This window comes from Scyliorhinus canicula, chromosome 23 (assembly GCF_902713615.1).
Source record: "Scyliorhinus canicula chromosome 23, sScyCan1.1, whole genome shotgun sequence".
NCBI lineage: Eukaryota > Metazoa > Chordata > Chondrichthyes > Carcharhiniformes > Scyliorhinidae > Scyliorhinus > Scyliorhinus canicula.
This window is the reverse complement of record NC_052168.1, coordinates 17,048,789-17,069,430: the sequence shown is the minus strand read 5'-3', so window position 1 is coordinate 17,069,430 and position 20,642 is coordinate 17,048,789. Positions and strand designations below refer to the sequence as shown.

Here is a 20,642-nt window from a genome sequence, read left to right as displayed (position 1 = left end):
CCCCCCCCCCCACCTTACTTTTTAGGACACTACGGGCAATTTAGCATGGCCAATCCACCTAACCCGCACATCTTTGGACTGTCTTTGGAATTGTGAGTATCTTTCACGTCCCCCCCCACCAGTGGCGTGCAGAGGTCTGGTGATGCCCGGGGCAAATCTTGAGTGTATGCCCCAAAGACTCAAGTATAAGGCCTAATATACTGAGAAATATTATGAGAAAGGAAAACATTTTGAATATATAAACACAGATGAAACACGAAATAAACGCTTTATTCGATTTTAATATAAATCAATCAAATTTATTAAGTTCTTTTCCCCAAATGGTACCTCCTGTCACAAAACACCTGAACTACTTCACTTTTTACATCAGCTGTGAGAAATTCTTTTTCAATGCTTATTAAAGCCAGGTTGGTCAGTCGCTCCTGTGACATAGAAGACCTCAGATATGTTTTTATTAATTTCAGTTTTGAAAATGACCTTTCACAGCTTGCGACTAAAAATGCGATTCTAAGCAGTAATCTGTATGAAACACACAGCGTCGGAAAGACATCCCTCCCATACTGCAGTAAAGACTCCAGAGCATCTTTAGGATCAGGAGGAACTCTATTCCCTCCAGCTCGAAGGAGCATCACAAAATCAATAATTTTGTCATATAACTGAATTGCAACCACATCATTGTCATAATAATTTGCAAAGTCTGAACATTCCTTTTTTAATTTCTCTCTTTCTTTCTTGTTCATCTTCAATCACTCCTGAATTCAAGTTCAGAAGAAAAGAAAATCGGTCACTGAGTCTTTGAAGACGGACACTGCGGTCTTCAATTTCAGTTTTTAATCTGTTCACAATCTCTACCATTACTCTATTCATTTCTTCTTGTGCCGTCAGTCCACTATCTCTTGCTGACTCTCCAGGCATTATTCTTCTTCTCCTTGTTCGTGCAATTGGTATTCCCCAATTTTGACAATATTCATTGGCTAAATCTATTGCATTGTGGATAATTTCGTCATTCTTCAAATTCAAGATATGAATAAGTCCTCTCAGATCACAAGAAGCTTCATGGAACCCCATTTTCGGATCCTGCAAACGTTTTGAGACTTTATCCACTGATGATAAAACTGAGTACCAAAAATGTAATAAAGCTATAAACGGGAACTGTTGAATAGAGTTCAGTAGCGATCCTGCATCAGATTTAGTTTCCCTTGAAAATTCTCCTTCCAGCAGGTGTTGAAGGCTTGCAATAACGTTGTCACACTCTTCGTGGATTACTTGCACAGCATCATGGCTGGAATTCCATCTTGTGTCACACTGTCTTTTCACAGTCCGAGTGACAAATGATTTTAACACTTCCCAATGAGAAGTAGATGAAGAAAAAAAAGTAGAGTTTTTCTAGAATGCCAAAAAATGTAACAACAACAGGTTGCACCTCACTTGCATGGACACAGGACAAATTGAGGCTGTGGTTCTCGCAGTTCACAAACACAGCTTTTGGGTTAACTTCAAGAATTTTTTGTTGAACACCTCCTCTCACTCCAGCCATAACTGCTGCGTTATCATATGCTTGACCACGACAGTCATTCATGGAAATTTTGTCTTCTTCCAATTTTTCCTGAATTTTATTTACCAGGCTGACTGTATCTTTCTTGTTGACTTGAAAAAATCCCAGAAATGTCTCCTTTATTTCTACTTTTCTGTTTTCATCAATATGAACGTAACGCAGAATTTCAGAAACCTGATCTTCATGGGCAATATCTGGAGTTGAATCCAGCATTATGCTAAAATGTTTTGCGTCCTAAATTTCGGAAATTATATTTTTCTTGACAGTTTCACCAAGAAGATTGATTATTTCGTTTTGAATTCTGTTGGACAAGTAGGTGACACTTTTTGGTTTCTCTTTCCCTCTCTGCAAGTGTTTTGCTAAGATGTCATCATATTTGGCCAAAAGTCTGATTGTTGCTAGAAAGTTTCCTGTATTTTCACTGACTGTCTCCCCTGGCTCTGATAACCCAGATATTCCTTCTCCTCGATGTCCACGATAGGCCAGATTCTGCTTTGCCAGAAAGGATATAACCTCGACAATCCGTTCAGTTATAGCTTTCCATCTTTTCTTTTCAGCAGACATTTGCTGTTGAAGTTCAGCATCTATCGTAGTTGAATGATGGAGTCGAACTACAAGGTTCAGGTATTCCCTCATGTGAGCTCTATGAGAAGGGCTTTTCTCATGGTCAGGTATTGTTGGATTTAATTTTCTCCAAGTGAAGAAACCGTCTTCCTTTCCAAAGTTTGACACAGACAACAAATGCTCCTTTGAAAACAAAAAGCAAACAAAACAGTAGCATGCTTTCCGATATGGAGAGTATAACAACCATTTTCTCTCCACAATTTCTCCGTTTGTGGAAACTTTATCAAACCACTGTTTGGAAAATGATCTCCCATCCTTCTCAGCAAATGGACCACTTTTATTCTGATCTCTTTCAGGGCCATGTTGTAATATTGTCATCTTCAAATGATCTGGAATCGGTTTCTTCAAACAGCCAAAATCGCTTCTTTGCAAAAATATGCAAATATCTTCTTTATTTTCTTCACATGGATCATCATCCTGACAACGAGACTGAGGAGAGAGAGTATCAGAAAAATCCTTCTCTGCATCCACATCATCTTTTACTTCTCCAGGTTCTCCTACTTCTTCTTTACTTCTTTTTATCCATGCATCTAATGCCCCTCTTTGATGGGACTCTTCTTCGACTCTGGCCCTCTTTTTTTTCCTGTTCTGTGCTCCACTCGGTTGTACACGAAATACTCGTAACATTCATTTTCTATCTCAAAAACCGTAAGACGCATGAGAAAATGGGAAGAAAATGGTAAACAATCGGTCAGTTGCAGACGGATAAACCATATTTCATTTCTTTGTTCCTTCGTATCAAATTATTTCACACTGATTCTCCACTGATAATTTTGTGCAATTTATATCATAGACTTGCAAATTAGTGGTATCTGTATTCGAATATTAGCATGTTAAGGAATAAATGTCTCCTATTCCGAGATTAAATGCCATAGCAGTCCTCTGATCATCCAGGCTTCACTCTTACTACATCCCACGTAAATATTTCATTAAATATTTGGGGCAGCACGGTAGCATGGTGGTTAGCATAAATGCTTCACAGCTCCAGGGTCCCAGGTTCGATTCCCGGCTGGGCCACTGTCTGTGTGGAGTCTGCACGTCCTCCCCGTGTGTGCGTGGGTTTCCTCCGGGTGCTCCGGTTTCCTCCCACAGTCCAAAGATGTGCGGGTTAGGTAGATTGGCCATGCTAAATTGCCCGTAGTGTCCTTAAAAGTAAGGTTAAGGGGGGGGGGGGTTGTTGGGTTACGGGTATAGGGTGGATACGTGGTTTTGAGTAGGGTGATCATTGCTCGGCACAACATCGAGGGCCGAAGGGCCTGTTCTGTGCTGTACTGTTCTATGTTCTATGTTCTATGTATATCGCCAAAAAACCTATAAAAACCGTAGTTGCACCTGTTCTAGAGCTATTCACTGACCTGAGTAGGTAAAAGAACTAATCTAGATGCACAAAAAGCTGAAGAAAAGACGAGTTATGACTCGAGGAAACGCAGGAACGAACAGCCACGTCTGCTTGTTGCTTTTGATGGTTGCACCACGTACATCATGCGCATACGTGTGGGATGGGGAGAAGGACCATTTTCTCTAGACAGAAAGGGTACACCATGTTAAAGGAATAAAGGGCTAACAACTGCCTCTGCAGTGTGGTGAGCCTCCAAAAATTGATTTATCACCACTGAAATTTTAAAATTACTATCTTATTTCCTTCTCTGGGGCAGCACGGTGGCCTAGTGGTTAGCACAACCGCCTCACGGAACTGAGGTCCCAGGTTCGATCCCGGCTCTGGGTCAGTCCGTGTGGAGTTTGCACATTCTCCCCGTGTCTGCGTGGGTTTCGCCCCCACAACCCAAAAAATGTGCAGAGTAGGTGGATTGGCCACGCTAAATTGCCCCTTAATTGAAAAAAATAATTGGGTAATCTAAATTTATAAAAAAAATTTTTTTTTTTTTTCCCTTCTCTGATTGGATGCCCCCATCCAATGGATGCCCGGGGCCAATGCACCGTCGCCCCCCCCCCCCCCCCCCCCCCCCCCACCCTCGGCACGCCACTGCCCCCCACAGGCCCTTAATAAATTGTAAAACTGTCTCCAATACGCTTAAACCCTCTCTCTGCACTGTCTCTCTGGGAGTCTCTCTGCACTGCGACCAGGAATTATTTTGAAAATCAGCCGCAAGGGATTTAAACTCTTCCTCTGCACTTTTAACTTGTTCATTAAACAGGAGCGTCAGGTATCTATCCTTAATACTATCTATGTTGGAACAATGGTAGAATATGGTAACAGATTGACCCACTTCCTTGTCTATCAGCTTGATGCCGACAAGCAAAGGAATCAACGTAATGACTTTAGCTTTCTGATCCTTGACTGCAGTTACCAGCCGAGTCAGCGTACTGCAGTGTATATCCGCTGCTCTCTGCACTTGCCCCGCGTCGCTAGCCCCGAAGTTAACCATATCAGAAAGCATTTCCAGGTGAAACCGGGCACCTTTCAGCCAGGTATACAAATGTTGCACTGTGGCGTTTTGGGGCTTGTTACACATAACATCACTGAACCGCTGTAGCTGATTGAACAGCTCCCTTTCAGATTTTGTAAGCTCTTCACAACATTTCTGTTTGTTATTTACATATATCCGGCGGCGATTCTGGTAAGCATTAATCGTGCTAGCGATTTTGCCTGCCTTTTCCTCGGTGAACACTTTGCGGATTGCAGTGTCAACGACTAAATTGATGTCTTCAGATTTATTTACAAGTTGGTCTGCAGCCATACAGCCAGCCAAAATGACTATTCCTACTCCACCTGAAGCAAGAGCTGAAACAGCCACGGGAAATTTTGAGTAGACGAATCCAGCTATTTTTGCTAAAAGTTCCGATGTTGCTTTTTTCAGAAACGCCTCTGTGAGCGCCCAGTTTCTTCCGACTTCTTCGTATGCTCCTTTCTCCTTCATCATCTTATACAGTTCCCCTGCAGGGCCTTCCATTTCAGACACTGATACCTTGTTCCCCATATTTAAAAAATCAGGTTTATCAAATAGAATTCAGGAGACAGTGAATCCCAAGGTGGATGAAAATCTTGATGACAGCTGTTTGAAGCCACTTGGATTGAATGGTCGGTGATCAATGCCTAAAACAAAAAACAACAGCAATTTGTTAAAATGAAAGCAAATTACAGGGGATGCTGGAAATCTGAAACGAAATAAACCAGAAAGTGCTGGAAAAACTCAACGGGTCTGTCAGCATATGAGGAGGGAGAGACAGAATTTTGAGTTCAATGTGTAACGTAAAGTTGCTACAGTCCCAGATGACCATAGGCTGCTTTCTCCTTTAAGGGGGAGAGCTGGTGGTGATTAAACCTGAGGGTCACCACACCTCAGGCCGGTATGGGGAGTTGAACCCGCGCTGTTGGCTTCGCTCTGCATCACGAACCAGCTGTTCGGCCAACTGGTTTGTTTGTCTTTCAAATTCTACCCTGTGGGCAGCACAGTAGCATAGTGGTTAGCACAAATGCTTCACAGCTCCAGGGTCCCAGGTTCGAATCCCGGCTTGGGTCACTATCTGTGTGGAGTCTGCACATCCTCCCCGTGTGTGCGTGGGTTTCCTCCGGGTGCTCCGGTTTCCTCCCACAGTCCAAAGATGTGCGGGTTAGGTGGATTGGCCATGCTAAATTGCCCGTAGTGTCCTAATAAAAGTAAGGTTAAGGGAGGGGTTGTTGGGTTACGGGTATAGGGTGGGTTTGAGTAGGGTGATCATGGCTCGGCACAACATCGAGGGCCGAAGGGCCTGTTCTGTGCTGTACTGTTCTATGTTCTATGTTCTGTGCGGAGTCTGCACATTCTCCCCGTGTGTGCATGGGTTTCCTCCGGGTGCTCCGGTTTCCTCCCACAGTCCAAAGATGTGCAGGTTAGGTGGACCGGCCATGATAAATTGCCCTTAGGGTCCAAATTGCCCTTAAGTGTTAGGTGGGGTTACTGGGTTATGGGGATAGGGTGGAGGTATGGGTGCTCTTTCCAAGAGACGATGCAGACTCGATGGGCCAAATGGCCTCCTTCTGCGCTATACATTCTATGAAATACCCCTTGATTCCCTTGCCCTAACAAGAATCTATCGACCTGCATCTTAAAATTATTCAGCGACCCCCACCCCTAGTGCCCTCTGAGGCGCTGGGAGAAAATAAATTCTCCTCATCTCCGTCCCATCGTGTGACCCTTAATTGTAAAACAGTGACCCCCAAGTTCTGGACTCCCCCACAAGAGGAAATATCCTTTCCACGTCCACCTTGTCAAGACCGTCAGGATCTTACAAACTTCAATCAAGTCACCCCGCACTCTTCTAAACTCCAGTGGAAACAACCCCATCTTGTCCAACCTTTCCTCATAAAACAACCCGCTCATGCCAGGTATCAATCTAGTAGGCCTCCTCCGAACCTTAAGATGGTAAGAGCAGAAGTAGGCCATTCAGCCCATCGGGTCTGCTCTGACATTCAATGACTTCATGGTTCAACTCATATCATTCTCAACACCACCTTCCCTCCATAATCCTGGATTCCCTTACTGATGCACTCATCCAAACACATTAATACTTGGGAGCATTAGTGTTGAGCCTTCCATCTGCCTCCTTCCACTGGGTGTCAACCCCGCCACCATCTTGTAGCCCAGGATGCTGATGCCACATAGGCTGAGATCAGCACAGAGTCAATGCTTTCTTCGCCTACACTTTCAAAGTCCAATTCAACAAACATGGTGGGGAATTTTCATGTGGGTGATTATGATTATGTGGGTATGGTTGCAGGTTAAATTATAAAAAAAGTTTGGAGTGTGTCAGGAAGCTGGCCATGTTGACTTTGACCATAACCGTATGATCGCTAAGTCCTCGGGAGATGTGGATTGTCCATTGAGATACCGTTATGTATCAGGGAAAACATTCTTGCTGGTTTCGCCTCATGTTGATATGTAGTGACGCCAGGGTAGTGTTTGCGCAGGCTCTGGGCAGATCGCCATCTTCGATTGTATGGGCAACACCCTAAATAAACCTCATCATGTTTTACAAGAATCATAGATTATCATAGAATTTACAGTGCAGAAGGAGGCCATTCTGCCCATCGAGTCTGCACCGGCCCTTACAAAGAGCACCCTATTCAAGCCCACATATCTACCTGATCCCCATAACCCCCACTTAACCTTTTTGGGCACGAAGGGCAATTTAGCACGGCCAATCCACCTAACCCGCACACCTTTGGACTGTGGGAGGAAGCCGGAGCACCCGGAGGAAACCCACGCAGACACGGGGAGAACGCGCAGACTCCGCACAGACAGTGACCCAGCCGGGAACCGAACCTGGGACCCTGGAGCTGTGAAGCAACTATGCTAAAAATGCTAAAAATCCAGAGGGTGGGAGCCTCCATCCCTTTACTCTTTGCGGCACAAAGGAACGTAACAGGACGCAAACTGGCGCCAAAGGTTGGGGCAGGAAATATGGCTGTAAAGAAAAGATTCTGTCGACTAACGCTGAGACGGCATCAGGAACAACGGAAGATTCTTGGGATCAGACACACACACACAAAATCATCCACACACATATACACAGACAAAATCATCCACACACATATACACAGACAAAATCATCCACACACATATACACAGACAAAATCATCCACACACATATACACAGACAAAATCACCCACACACATATACACACACAAAATCATCCACACACATATACACAGACAAAATCATCCACACACATATACACAGACAAAATCATCCACACACATATACACAGACAAAATCATCCACACACATATACACAGACAAAATCACCCACACACATATACACAGACAAAATCATCCACACACATATACACAGACAAAATCACCCACACACATATACACAGACAAAATCATCCACACACATATACACAGACAAAATCATCCACACACATATACACAGACAAAATCACCCACACACATATACACAGACAAAATCATCCACACACATATACACAGACAAAATCATCCACACACATATACACAGACAAAATCATCCACACACATATACACAGACAAAATCACCCACACACATATACACAGACAAAATCACCCACACACATATACACAGACAAAATCATCCACACACATATACACAGACAAAATCACCCACACACATATACACAGACAAAATCATCCACACACATATACACGCACAAAAACATACACACACATATACACAGACAAAATCACCCACACACATATACAGAGACAAAATCACCCACACACATATACACAGACAAAATCATCCACACACATATACACGCACAAAAACATACACACACATATACACAGACAAAATCACCCACACACATATACACAGACAAAATCACCCACACACATATACACAGACAAAATCATCCACACACATATACACAGACAAAATCATCCACACACATATACACAGACAAAATCATCCACACACATATACACAGACAAAATCATCCACACACATATACACAGACAAAATCATCCACACACATATACACAGACAAAAACATACACACACATATACACAGACAAAATCACCCACACACATATACACAGACAAAATCACCCACACACATATACACAGACAAAAACATACACACAAAAACATACACACACATATACATACACACACACACAGACATCAGGTGGAGCAATGCCCTCGATGTGAAGGTTTTTATTTGCCGTTTCTTTAATTTTTAAAATAAATTTAGAGTACCCAGTTCTTTTTTTCCAATTAAGGGGCAATTTAGCATGGCCAATTCACCTGCCCTGCACATCTGGTGACCCACGTAGACATGGGGAGAATGTGAAAACTCCTCACGGAGAGTGACCCAGGACCGGGATCGAATCTGAGTCCTCGCCGCTGTGAGGCAGCAGTGCTAACCACTGTGCCACCCTGCCGCTCTCGATTTGAAGATTTAACAAATTTTCCGACAGCGACTGTGGGTAAGGAGACCGACAGTCGGCGAAGACTTGCTTGCGTTGAGGTGAGTGAGGCCTGGGCTGCAGAGACTGTACATGTGACGAAGTTACACGGGGTGCAGGGAACGGGGATTTTGAAGTTTGCCGAATATCATTGATTGCAAAAATATTTTGGTTCCACCACCATAGTCAAGGAGAAGGTGAAAGCAGTTTGCAGCATCTTTAAGAAGGTTCGGTAAATATTGAGAATTTGGTGCAACACTTGATGATACCCTTCGTGATAGGCTGGTTTGCGAATTCCGTACTACAGCTATTCAGAGGATGCTGCTCACTGTAGGTGATTTAACTCTAAAAGATGCTATGGAAGTTGTCACATTTATGGAGCTTGCTATGAGAGAGGCTTCACAGATGGGGGCTGGAGCGAAGATTCACAAAATGGATACCTCAAAGAATAAGGCTGAAAGGTGCAACCATGTCACCGATGCGCGCAGGGTGGATATTCAGCGGTGGACTGCTGAAGTAAAACTAATACATACAAGAACTGTGTCAAGAAGGACCACATTGCCAAGGCATGCTGTGCTGGAAAAAACAACAAATAGGTGCAAGAAGAACAATTCTGTCAAATAATTGGGGCAGCACGGTAGCATTGTGGATAGCACAATTGCTTCACAGCTCCAGGGTACCAGTTTCGATTCCGGCTTGGGTCACTGCCTGTGCGGAGTCTGCACATCCTCCCCGTGTCTGCGTGGGTTTCCTCCGGGTGCTCCGGTCTCCTCCCCCAGCCCAAAGATGTGCAGGTTAGGTGGATTGGCCATAATAAATTGCCCATAGTGTCCAAAATTGCCCTTAGTGTTGGGTGGGGTTACTGGGTTATGGGGACAGGGTGGAGGTGTTGACCTTGAGTAGGGTGCTCTTTCCAGGAGCCGGTGCAGACTCGATGGGCCGAATGGCCTCCTCCTGCACTGTAAATTCTATGATAATCTAATCGTGTCTACAGATTAGTGGATGAAGGTCAAGATCGCTCAAAAGACAAGGTAACCGAGCTAACTGCATGAGGTAAAGCTTGGCGTTTTGTCAATGCAGGGCAATCAACAATGGTTATGGGAATATCCAAAATTTGAAGGTCATGAAATTAAAATGGAAGTGGATACGTGCGCAGCAGTATCACTAACATCTGAGACAATTTAGCATCAAAAGCTGAAATATCCGCCTTTAAAACTGTCAAATGTGATCCTAAGGCTGAACACTGAAGAGGTTGTACTATTAGAAGGATGTATTATGGTGAAAGTAGAAGCCAATGGGCAGATGGCGAAGTTGCCTCGTCACGTGTCCATGGACGTTTTCCTGCTCTATTTGGCAGAGCTTGGTTGGCTAAGAGGCTTGACTGGGAAGCAGTCAATCAATTAGTGGATTAAAAGAGATTGAAGAAATATGAGAAGGTGTTTGAAGAGCTAAGCTCTATAAATGGAGCTGAGGTACATTAAAAATCAAGCCAAACAACACATCCAAATGTCTCAAAGCTAGAACCGTAACATATGTCATCAGGTCAAACGTTGAAGAAGAACTAGAAAGATTAGTATGAACAGGAGTTAATGAACTGCTGTGGCAAGTAATTGGGCAACACCCATAGTTCCTGTATTAAAAGAGGAAGGCTCAATGAGAATTTGTGGAGATTTTGAAACTACTATTAACCCATTTTTGTGCACCAATCATTATTCACTGCTGATGACTGAAGACTTGTTTGCTAGACTTTCTGGAGGGCATACATTTAGTAAAATTGATCTTTCTCAGGCATTTCTGCATGAATGTGGCTGCCGGATCACAGCCGCTACTCACCATCGTAACACACAAAGGTCTATTTTGTTACAGACTTCCTTTTGGAATAACATCTACACTTGCTCTTTTTCAAAGATCCATGGATCAAATTCTAAGTAGGTTGAATGGAGCGCAATGTTATTGCATACTCACCACTGGTTCAAGCGAACAGGAACACTTGGAGAATTTGGAAGCCACCCTGAAATGGTTACAAAGCCACAACCTGAGTTAAAAAGGAAAGATGTGGTCTTTTCAAAGTCATCCATAAACTATCTAGGTTGTGCACAGTAAGAAGTCTTACAACACCAGGTTAAAGTCCAACATGTTTGTTTCAAACACTAGCTTTCGGAGCACTGCTCCTTCCTCAGGTGAATGAAGAGGTATGTACCTCTTCATGTAACATACCTCTTCATTCACCTGAGGAAGGAGCAGTGCTCCGAAAGCTCGTGTTTGAAACAAACCTGTTGGACTTTAACCTGGTGTTGTAAGACTTCTTACTGTGCTCACCCCAGTCCAACGCCGGCATCTCCACATCATATCTTGGTTGTGTCATCAACAAAGATGGCTTACACAAGGAGCCGAACAAAATGTCAGCAATCTTAGAAGCACCACATCCTCAAATATGACACAATAAAGATCGTTTTCAGGATTGATCAATTCTTATGATTGATCAATCATTATGGTAAATTTATGCCGAAATTAACAACACGATTGAAACCTTATACACTTTTCTATGTGTCAAACTGGCATGGAACTGGTCAGAAGAATGTGAGAATGCAAGCAATGAAGTGAATGACTTTTTACTGAAGTCAGAGCTGTTAGTTTCATTATAATCAAAATTTAAGTTGCAATTAGCTTGTGATGCCTCATCCCAGGGTGTTGGTGAAGTCGTCTCGCACATTATGCCTCCAGACCAGGAACAATCGATAGCATTTGCTTCACACACTCTTACTAGCCACTACCTTAGTCACCTCATCAAATCATTCAGTGAAGTTTGTCATGCATGATCTACCTGTCATGAATCCATGCTGGCCATCCCTGATGAACTGAAAATTTGCAATGTTCAGTTACCCTACCTTGATTAAAGTGTGACCCAGTAGAACATTTCATCAATATTTTGTATTTCTCACTCGTGGATAGTGTACCTGTGACTTCATCTCAAATTCAAGGGTGTAGAAGAACAAATCCAGTGATGGGGGAGGTGATGGATGTGGTCTGAAAAGGAGCGTTGTCAGATGTTCGTCAGGAAAATCCAGACCTCACGCCCTACATAGAATTTACAGTGCAGAAGGAGGCCATTCGGCCCATCGAGTCTGCACCGGCTCCTGGAAAGAGCACCCTACCCAAGGTTAACACCTCCACCCTAACCCCCTAACCCAGTAACCCCACCCAACACTAAGGGCAATTTTGGACACTAAGGGCAATTTATCATGGCCAATCCACCTAACCTGCACATCTTTGGACTGTGGGAGGAAACCGGAGCACCCGGAGGAAACCCACGCACACACGGGGAGGATGTGCAGACTCCGCACAGACAGTGGCCCAAGCCGGAATCGAACCTGGGACCCTGGAACATAGAACATAGAACAGTACAGCACAGAACAGGCCCTTCGGCCCTCGATGTTGTGCCGAGCAATGATCACCCTACTCAAACCCACGTATCCACCCAATACCCGTAACCCAATAACCCCCCCTTAACCTTACTTTTTAGGACACTACGGGCAATTTAGCCTGGCCAATCCACCTAACCCACACATCTTTGGACTGTGGGAGGAAACCGGAGCACCCGGAGGAAACCCACGCACACACGGGGAGGACGTGCAGACTCCACACAGACAGTAACCCAGCCGGGAACCGAACCTTGGGTACTGGACAGCCGTCTTTGAGGCAATGTCCAAAGTGGTAGGGGTGAGGGTGGAGCCTTGTCCAAAGGTGGCGGTCTTTGGGGTATCAGACCAGCCAGATCTATTCTTTGGGAGGAGGGCGGACACCCTTGCCTTTGCCACCCTGATCGCCCGCCATAGAATCCTGTTCGGCTGGCGGGTCAGCAGAACCACCCAAAGCTGCAGACTGGCTGTCCGACCTATCAAAATCTCTCCAAATGGAGAAAAAAAAAATTCGCCATCCGCGGGTCAGAAGATGGCTTCTTCAGAACATGGGGGCCATTAACCCAACGGGCAGCAGGGTAGCATGGTGGTTAGCATAAATGCTTCACAGCTCCAGGGTCCCAGGTTCGATTCCCAGCTGGGTCACTGTCTGTGTGGAGTCTGCACGTCCTCCCCCTGTGTGCGTGGGTTTCCTCCGGGTGCTCCGGTTTCCTCCCACAGTCCAAAGATGTGCGGGTTAGGTGGATTGGCCATGCTAAATTGCCTGTAGTGTCCTAATAAAAGTAAGGTTAAGGGGGGGTTGTTGGGTTACGGGTATAGGGTGGATACGTGGGTTTGAGTAGGGTGATCATGGCTCGGCACAACATTGAGGGCTGAAGGGCCTGTTCTGTGCTGTACTGTTCTATGTTCTATGTTCTATGTTCCGGGACCTGTTTGTGGCCAATGAACAAGCAGAAGAATACTCAAGTAGCCAAGAGCCCGGGGAAAGCAGCCAAAACCTGAGAAAAGAGAAGGAAGGAGGGAAAGACCCCGGGGTGGGGTGGGGGAGGGGGAAAGCCGTGCAAGAGGGGGTAGCCAAACTCAATAGAAAAGAAAGGGTAGCTGCAGGGATGGGGGGGGGTGGGATGGGGAGGGAAAGGAGGGAAGGGGGCAGGGAGTGGGTGGGTGGCAATTTTGGACACTGAGGGCAATTTATCATGGCCAATCCACCTAACCTGCACATCTTTAGACTGTGGGAGGAAACCGGAGCACCCGGAGGAAACCCACACACACACGGGGAGGATGTGCAGACTCCGCGCAGACAGTGACCCAGCTGGAATCGAACCTGGGACCCTGGAGCTGTGAAGCAATTGTGCTATCCACAATGCTACCGTGCTGCCCTGTTTGTGTCCGGGGGCACTTACCCAATTCTGGCGAAAGTTTTTGATGTTGCGGCAGAAACAATGATGTATCCTGGGATTATCTGTGACCACAATTCTCCTTCAGCTATGTTCTTCCCACATTCCCAACAACTCCGTCAAGAGCAGGGTAACTACTCCTCACCGACATCGAGAATAAAAGTGAAACTATTTCTTAGCCAGGAAGTTAAATCAGCACTGATCCACCCTTTCTTGTTGAATTTAAAAACTCAACCAATCAGAAGAATCATCAGTGGAACATGAAACCGTTGAAGTTTCGAGTTTGATAACTTCAAAAAATGGGTGTTCAAAAACAGGAACAGGTGTCTGTACTCTGTCGCCTTATAAATAAACCTGGATTAAAGAAAAGATTGACACCTTCCCTCACTGTCTGAATTATGTAACACCAGGTTAAAGTCCAACAGGTTTACATACATACACAGAAGATGTTGATCATCCAATGTTTCGAATCACTAGCTTTCGGAGCACAGCTCCTTCCTCAGGTGAATCTGACAGCATCTGTGGCGAGGGTAGGGAGCGACATCAATATTTATAGTGAAGGCTTCAGTCGTAAGTCAATGTTTTTCCTTTTATTTTAAGAACCATTTAACTGTGAATTGTAGAGATACTGTGTTCAAAATAAAGTTTGTTTTAACTTTAAAGATCCCTATTTATCAGTGGAATCATTCCTAGGGTGATGTATCTTTTCACACAGTTTACAAATTGCAAGTTGTTGGGGTTTTCCATCTGGTATCCAAACATAAATTGGGATCTGGTCCGATCCTAACACAGACCGCTCTGTTGTTGCTGCCCAGATAATTGATCCCTAATGGGAACAATCATCTGGAAGAGATGCCTCACGGTCTCCCGTGAGGGGGGTCAAGAGTCAGAACTTGCTCTGAGGTTGGGCACTCCCTCAGCCCTCTCTGCCAGGGGAGCATGTCCAGCATTCTGCCTGGGCACCTCTGTCATGGGTAGGGAAAAGGTTCAACAGACCAGTCGACAGCCTGCGCATGTTATGCAGTTATTTTTTCTTACTTATTCACGGGATCTGCGTGTCATGGAACGGGCAGCATTTATAGCCCCTACCCCCGGTTGCCATAGAGGTTTACAGCATGAAAACAGGCCCTTCGGCCCAACTTATACAGCGCCCAATTTTTACCACTAAGTTAGTGCCAATTTCCCCCATTTGGCCCATAACCTATACCCATATAACTGCCTAAATGCTTTTTAAAAGACAAAATTGTACCCGTCTCTACTACTGCCTCTGGCAGCTCGTTCTAGACACTCACCACCCTCTGTGTGAAAGAATTGCCCCTCTGGATCATTTTGTATCTCTCCCCTCTCACTTTAAACCTATACCCTCTAGTTTTAGACTCCCCCTACCTTTGGGAAATTATCTACCTTATCTACCTTATCATTATTTTATAGGCCTCTATAAGATCACCTATAGGATCAATTGAATATGTCCGATAAAGAGGCAATGACCCCGGGACTGAACGATTGAATTAAGATGAGCCTTGTTCAGTTTACCCACTTCAGCTAACCCAATTAGAACACGGTAAAACAATAGCAGGTTTCAGTCTGATTAACCCCTTCCTTGCTAGGACACTAACTCAGGAGGAATACTGGAGTGCTACGATTAAGAGGCACAATGAGTCATATCTTTCAGAGAACTTTAATAATAATAATAATAATCTTTATTGTCACAAGTAGGCTTAAATTAAAACTGCAATGAAGTTACTGTGAAAGGTCCCGAGTCGCCACTCTCTGGCGCCTGTTCGGGTACACAGAGGGAGAATTCAGAATATCCAATTCACCTAACAGCACGTCTTTCGGGACTTGTGGGAGGAAACCGAAGCACCCGGAGGAAACCCATGCAGACACGGGGAGAATGTGCAAACTCCACTGTCATGTGAGAGTACCTTTAAGAAATGTACCTTTAAGAAATGGGGGTTTATCAGTGATGTCAGAGCGTGGGTGGAGCTGGGCTGTCTGTCAGTTTTTTACTTTTGTTTTAGGCTGTTTGCTGCAGGGTGTGTTTTAGTTTTGTTTTCAGAGCTGGACAGCTGCAGTCATGGCCAGAAGGGGTATTAGTCTCTCTCTGTAATCTAAAAACTGTAAATAGATCCTTTGGTGATTTAAAACTAACTGCTCTCAGTAGTGACTTTAACCTGATATGCTTCTGTTCAAAGTGCTTTTTTAAAGTCTTATGGATGTTAAAAGGACAGCTTAAGGATTACTTAGTGTTGTATTCTTTGGGGTTTGTATTTGAATTGATGGTTGCTAAGATGTTCACTGTATGTTTTAAAAAGGTTAACTTGAGTTCATAGAATAAACATTGTTTTGCTTTAAAAAATACTTTTCCATTTCTGCTGTACCACGCCTGTAGAGTGGGCCGTGTGCTCCCCACACCCCGGGGCCGGACATGTACCCAATGGAGTTCAATACAAAGTTCTCTGGGATATTGGGGCCGGTGTTGATGAGGATGTTCAATGAGGCCAGGGAGAGAGGGGTGCAGCCCCCGACGATGTCACAGGCCACGATTTCGCTGATCCTGAAGCGGGACAAGAACCCGGATCTGTGTGGGTCCTACAGGCCGATATCCCCATTGAATGTGGACACCAAACTGCTGGCCAAAATTTTGTCCTCCAGGATTGAGGACTGTGTTCCGGACGTTATAGGGGAGGACCAGACGGGGTTTGTTAAGGGAAGGCAGTTGGTGGCCAATGTAAGAAGGCTATTAAACGTGATCGTAATGCCCCCGGAAGGTAGGGAGGTGGAGGTAGTGGTCGCAATGGACGCAGAGAAGGCCTTTGATTGAGTAGACTATCTGTCGGAGGTACTGGGACGGTTTGGATTTGGGCGGGGCTTTGTTGACTGGGTCAGGTTGCTGTATCAGGCTCCTGTGGCGAGCGTACAGACCAATAGGACAACATCGGACTATTTTCGGCTGCATCGGGGGATACTGGCGGCATACCAGTATCAACTGGAGCATCGGCCAGGAACCCGTAATAGTCCCAACAAGGCCGTTGAGCCATACTGGCTGAGTTACACCATGGGCACCCTGGAGTCTCAAAAATGAAGGTGCTGGCCAGAAGCTATGTCTGGTTGCCGGGCATGGACACAGACACAGCGGCATTGGTAGGTTGGTGCCAAGAATGCCAACAAGGGCAGAAGGTGCCCCGCTACACCCATGGGAATGGCCAGATAGACCATGGTCGCGACTTCATGTCGATTTTGCAGGCCCGTTTATGGGTTCAATGTTTTCATAATAGTAGACGCCCATTGCAAATGGCTGGACTTCTACAAAATAAACCTTGCAAATTCAACAACTACCATTGAAAAACTCTGCACCTCGTTCGCAACTCATGGTCCCCCGGAGGTGTTAGTTTGGGATAATGGATTGGTTTTCACCAGCCAGGACGTCACAAAATTTATGAAGTCGAATGGCATTCGGCACATAAGGACGGCTCCATCCCACCCGGCATCGAATGATTTGGCCGAGAGAGCCGTCCAGACCTTAAAAGGCGGGTTGAAGAAACAGTCAGCAGCATCATTGGACACCAAACTGTCCCGCTGGCTATTTGACTACAGAACAACCCCACACGCCACAACGGGAATAGCACCGACTCCGAACCCGGCTGAGTCCACTATTCCCGAATTTAGGTGGCAGTATAGAGCGACACCAAGAGGCCCAATGCAGTGGCCACAACACTTGCTGGGAAAGGCAGTTCACGGGTGGAAATGTGTGGGTCAGAAATTATGTGAATGGCCCCACATGGGTAGCAGGAACAGTCAAGGCCAGGACAGGACGTGTTGTATGAGATACGTGTGGGATAACATGTGATAAAGAAACGCCTGGACCAGGTGCGGGCCTTAGATTCGTTTCCTCCTCCGGAGTTGACTCAGACCAGGGACCATGGAGATTCCTCCCCGGCAAACTATTCACGCCCCCCCCCCCCCCCCCACCCGACACCACTGGTGAGGACATCGGACCCGGATATGGACACTGTGGATGATGCTGCAGCCGGAGGAAAGGGGCGAATTGCCCCTCAGGCGCTCACGTTGGAAACGATGGGCGCCTAAGCCGTTACGCCCCTCCCCCCCCCCCCCCCCCCCCCCCCCCCCCGCCCGCCCCACGTCGGAGGCCGAAGTGGAGGAACCCATGAGTGACGAGGACCATGGGGGCTCCTCGGACTTTGGGGGGGGGGGGGGGTGTAATGACTTAGGCCTCTCGACCACACCCCTGGTCGCTGCATGGGTGTCGTTGTAGCCGTTCTCCACGTTGGTCTGTGGCCTCCGTATAGACGTCATCGGCCATGACCGCAACGGGTAACCCTTGTCGCCCAGCAACCAGCCTCACAGCCAGGGATGGAGGGGGGGGGGGGGGGGGGGGGGGGGGGGGGGGGGGGCTCCCTCGAACATGGCTGGGATGAACGATTGTGCCAATATGAACGAGTCATGCACACTGTCCGGGAGACAGGCACAGACGTGGCATGTTCATGGAGTAGGACCCTTTCCTGTTTGTGAACACAGCCCTGTTATCCGCTGGTGGCCTCATGGCGATGTGCACCCCATTGATCGCCCCCTGGACTGTGGGTATCCTGGCCATGGCAGCGAAGCCCGTTGCCTGGGCATCCCGGTTGGCACAGTCCACAGGGAACTGAATATAGCGGCCCGTGATCTCAGACACGGCGTCAGTCACTGTACGGATGACCTGGTGCCGATGCCTGGGAGGTGCCGGACAGGTCCCCACTCGGCGACTGGAACAACCCCGTCGCGTAGACATTCAGGGCCACCGTAGCCTCGACGGCCACCGGGAGAAGATGTCCTCCCCCAGTGCCACGCGGTGCCAGGTGGGTCATCAGATGTGGGTCCCGACTCATCCTAAATCTCCTCCTCATGCCTGGTCCATGAGTTCCTGGTGCGACGAGCGGCGCCGGTACACATGGGGACTCATCGAAGTGCCTCTGTCGCCGTGGCACCACCACCATCTCCTTCTCCTCCTACTCCTCCTCATCCTGTCGGGTGGGCAGCTCTCCAGCCTGGGTGGCTGCCACCTGCCCCTCTGGGCACGCTCCTCTGCGGCAGCCTCTGCCGCCTCCCTGGCACGCTCCGGCTCCAGCTCCCACAGGGCAACATGCAGAAATGCAGCTTCTGCCACGGCGGCCAACATCGCTGGGTGATGACAAATCATCATTGCCCATGCCCCCCTCCGCAGCCACGTGCCGTGGGCTGCACGGTAGTCACTGTTGCCAGCTATCACCTGGCCAGGGAAACCCACCCCCCATCCCCGGCACTCTGAACACGGCACCCCCAATCCCCGGTACCCCCCATCCCTGGCACCCCCCCATCCCCGGCACTCCCCATCCCCGGCACCCCCCCATCCCCGGCCCTCCCACCCCCGGCACCACCACCCCCGGCACCCCCCCATCCCCGGCCCACCCACCCCCGGCACCACCACCCCCGGCACCACCACCCCCGGCACCACCACCCCCGGCACCCCCCCATCCCCGGCCCTCCCACCCCCAGCACCACCACCCCCGGCACCCCCCCATCCCCGGCACCCCCCCATCCCCGGCCCACCCACCCCCGGCACCACCACCCCCGGCACCACCACCCCCGGTACCCCCCCTCCCTGGCACCCACCCGATTCCCGGCACTCCCATCCCCAGCACCCTGATACCCGGCACTCCCATCCCCAGCGCTCCCATCCCCGGAACCCCCCCATCCCCAGCACCCCCATCTCCGGCACCTCCCATCCCCGGAATTCCCATCCCCGGCACTCCCCATCCCCAGCACCCCCATCCCCGGGACTCCCCATTCCCGGCACTCCCCATCCCCGGAATTCCCATCCCCGGCACTCCCATCCCTGGCACTCCCATCCCCGGCACTCCCATCCCCGGCACTCCCATCCCCGGCACTCCCATCTCCGGCACCCATCCCTGGCACTCCCATCCCCGGCACTCCCAACCCTGGGACTCCCATCCCCGGGACTCCCCATCCCCAGCACTCCCATCCCCGGCACGCCCATCCCCGGCACACCCATCCCCGGCACACCCATCCCCGGCAACCCCCATCCCCGGAATTCCCATCCCCAGGACTCCCATCCCCGGCACCTCCATCACTGGCACTCCCACCCCCGGGACTCCCATTCCCGACACTCCCCATCCCCGGCACCTCCATCCCCGGCACCCCCCATCCCCGGAATTTCCCATCCCCGGCACTCCAATCCCTGGCACTCCCATCCCTGGCACTCCCATCCCCGGCACTCCCACCCCCGGCACTCCCATCCCTTGCACTCCCATCCCTGGCACTCCCATCCCCGGCACTCCCAACCCTGGGACTCCCATCCCCGGCACTCCCATCCCCGGCACTCCCATCCCCGGCACTCCTATCCCCGGCACTCCCATCCCTGGCACTCCCAACCCTGGGACTCCCATCCCCGGCACTCCCATCCCTGGCACTCCCATCCCTGGCACTCCCAACCCTGAGACTCCCATCCCCGGCATCCCCATCCCCGGCACTCCCATCCCCGGCACTCCCATCCCCGGCACTCCTATCCCCGGCACTCCCATCCCTGGCACTCCCAACCCTGGGACTCCCATCCCCGGCACTCCCATCCCTGGCACTCCCATCCCTGGCACTCCCAACCCTGAGACTCCCATCCCCGGCATCCCCATCCCCGGCACTCCCATCCCCGAAAGTCCCATCCCCGGCACCCCCCATCCCCGGAACTCCCATCCCCGGAAC

At 48.4% G+C, this 20,642-nt stretch overlaps 1 long non-coding RNA gene across 1 annotated transcript; it reads right to left on the bottom strand.

Annotated features, from left to right (window-relative positions):
• Positions 1–5,021: 5,021 nt before the first annotated feature.
• Positions 5,022–14,056, bottom strand: LOC119956302. Its single transcript, XR_005458617.1, has 3 exons — positions 13,893–14,056; positions 11,036–11,081; positions 5,022–5,234 (listed from the first exon to the last, which is right to left on the bottom strand). It is a non-coding gene; the product is annotated as an uncharacterized LOC119956302 (long non-coding RNA).
• Between the last annotated feature and the right edge of the window lie 6,586 nt (positions 14,057–20,642).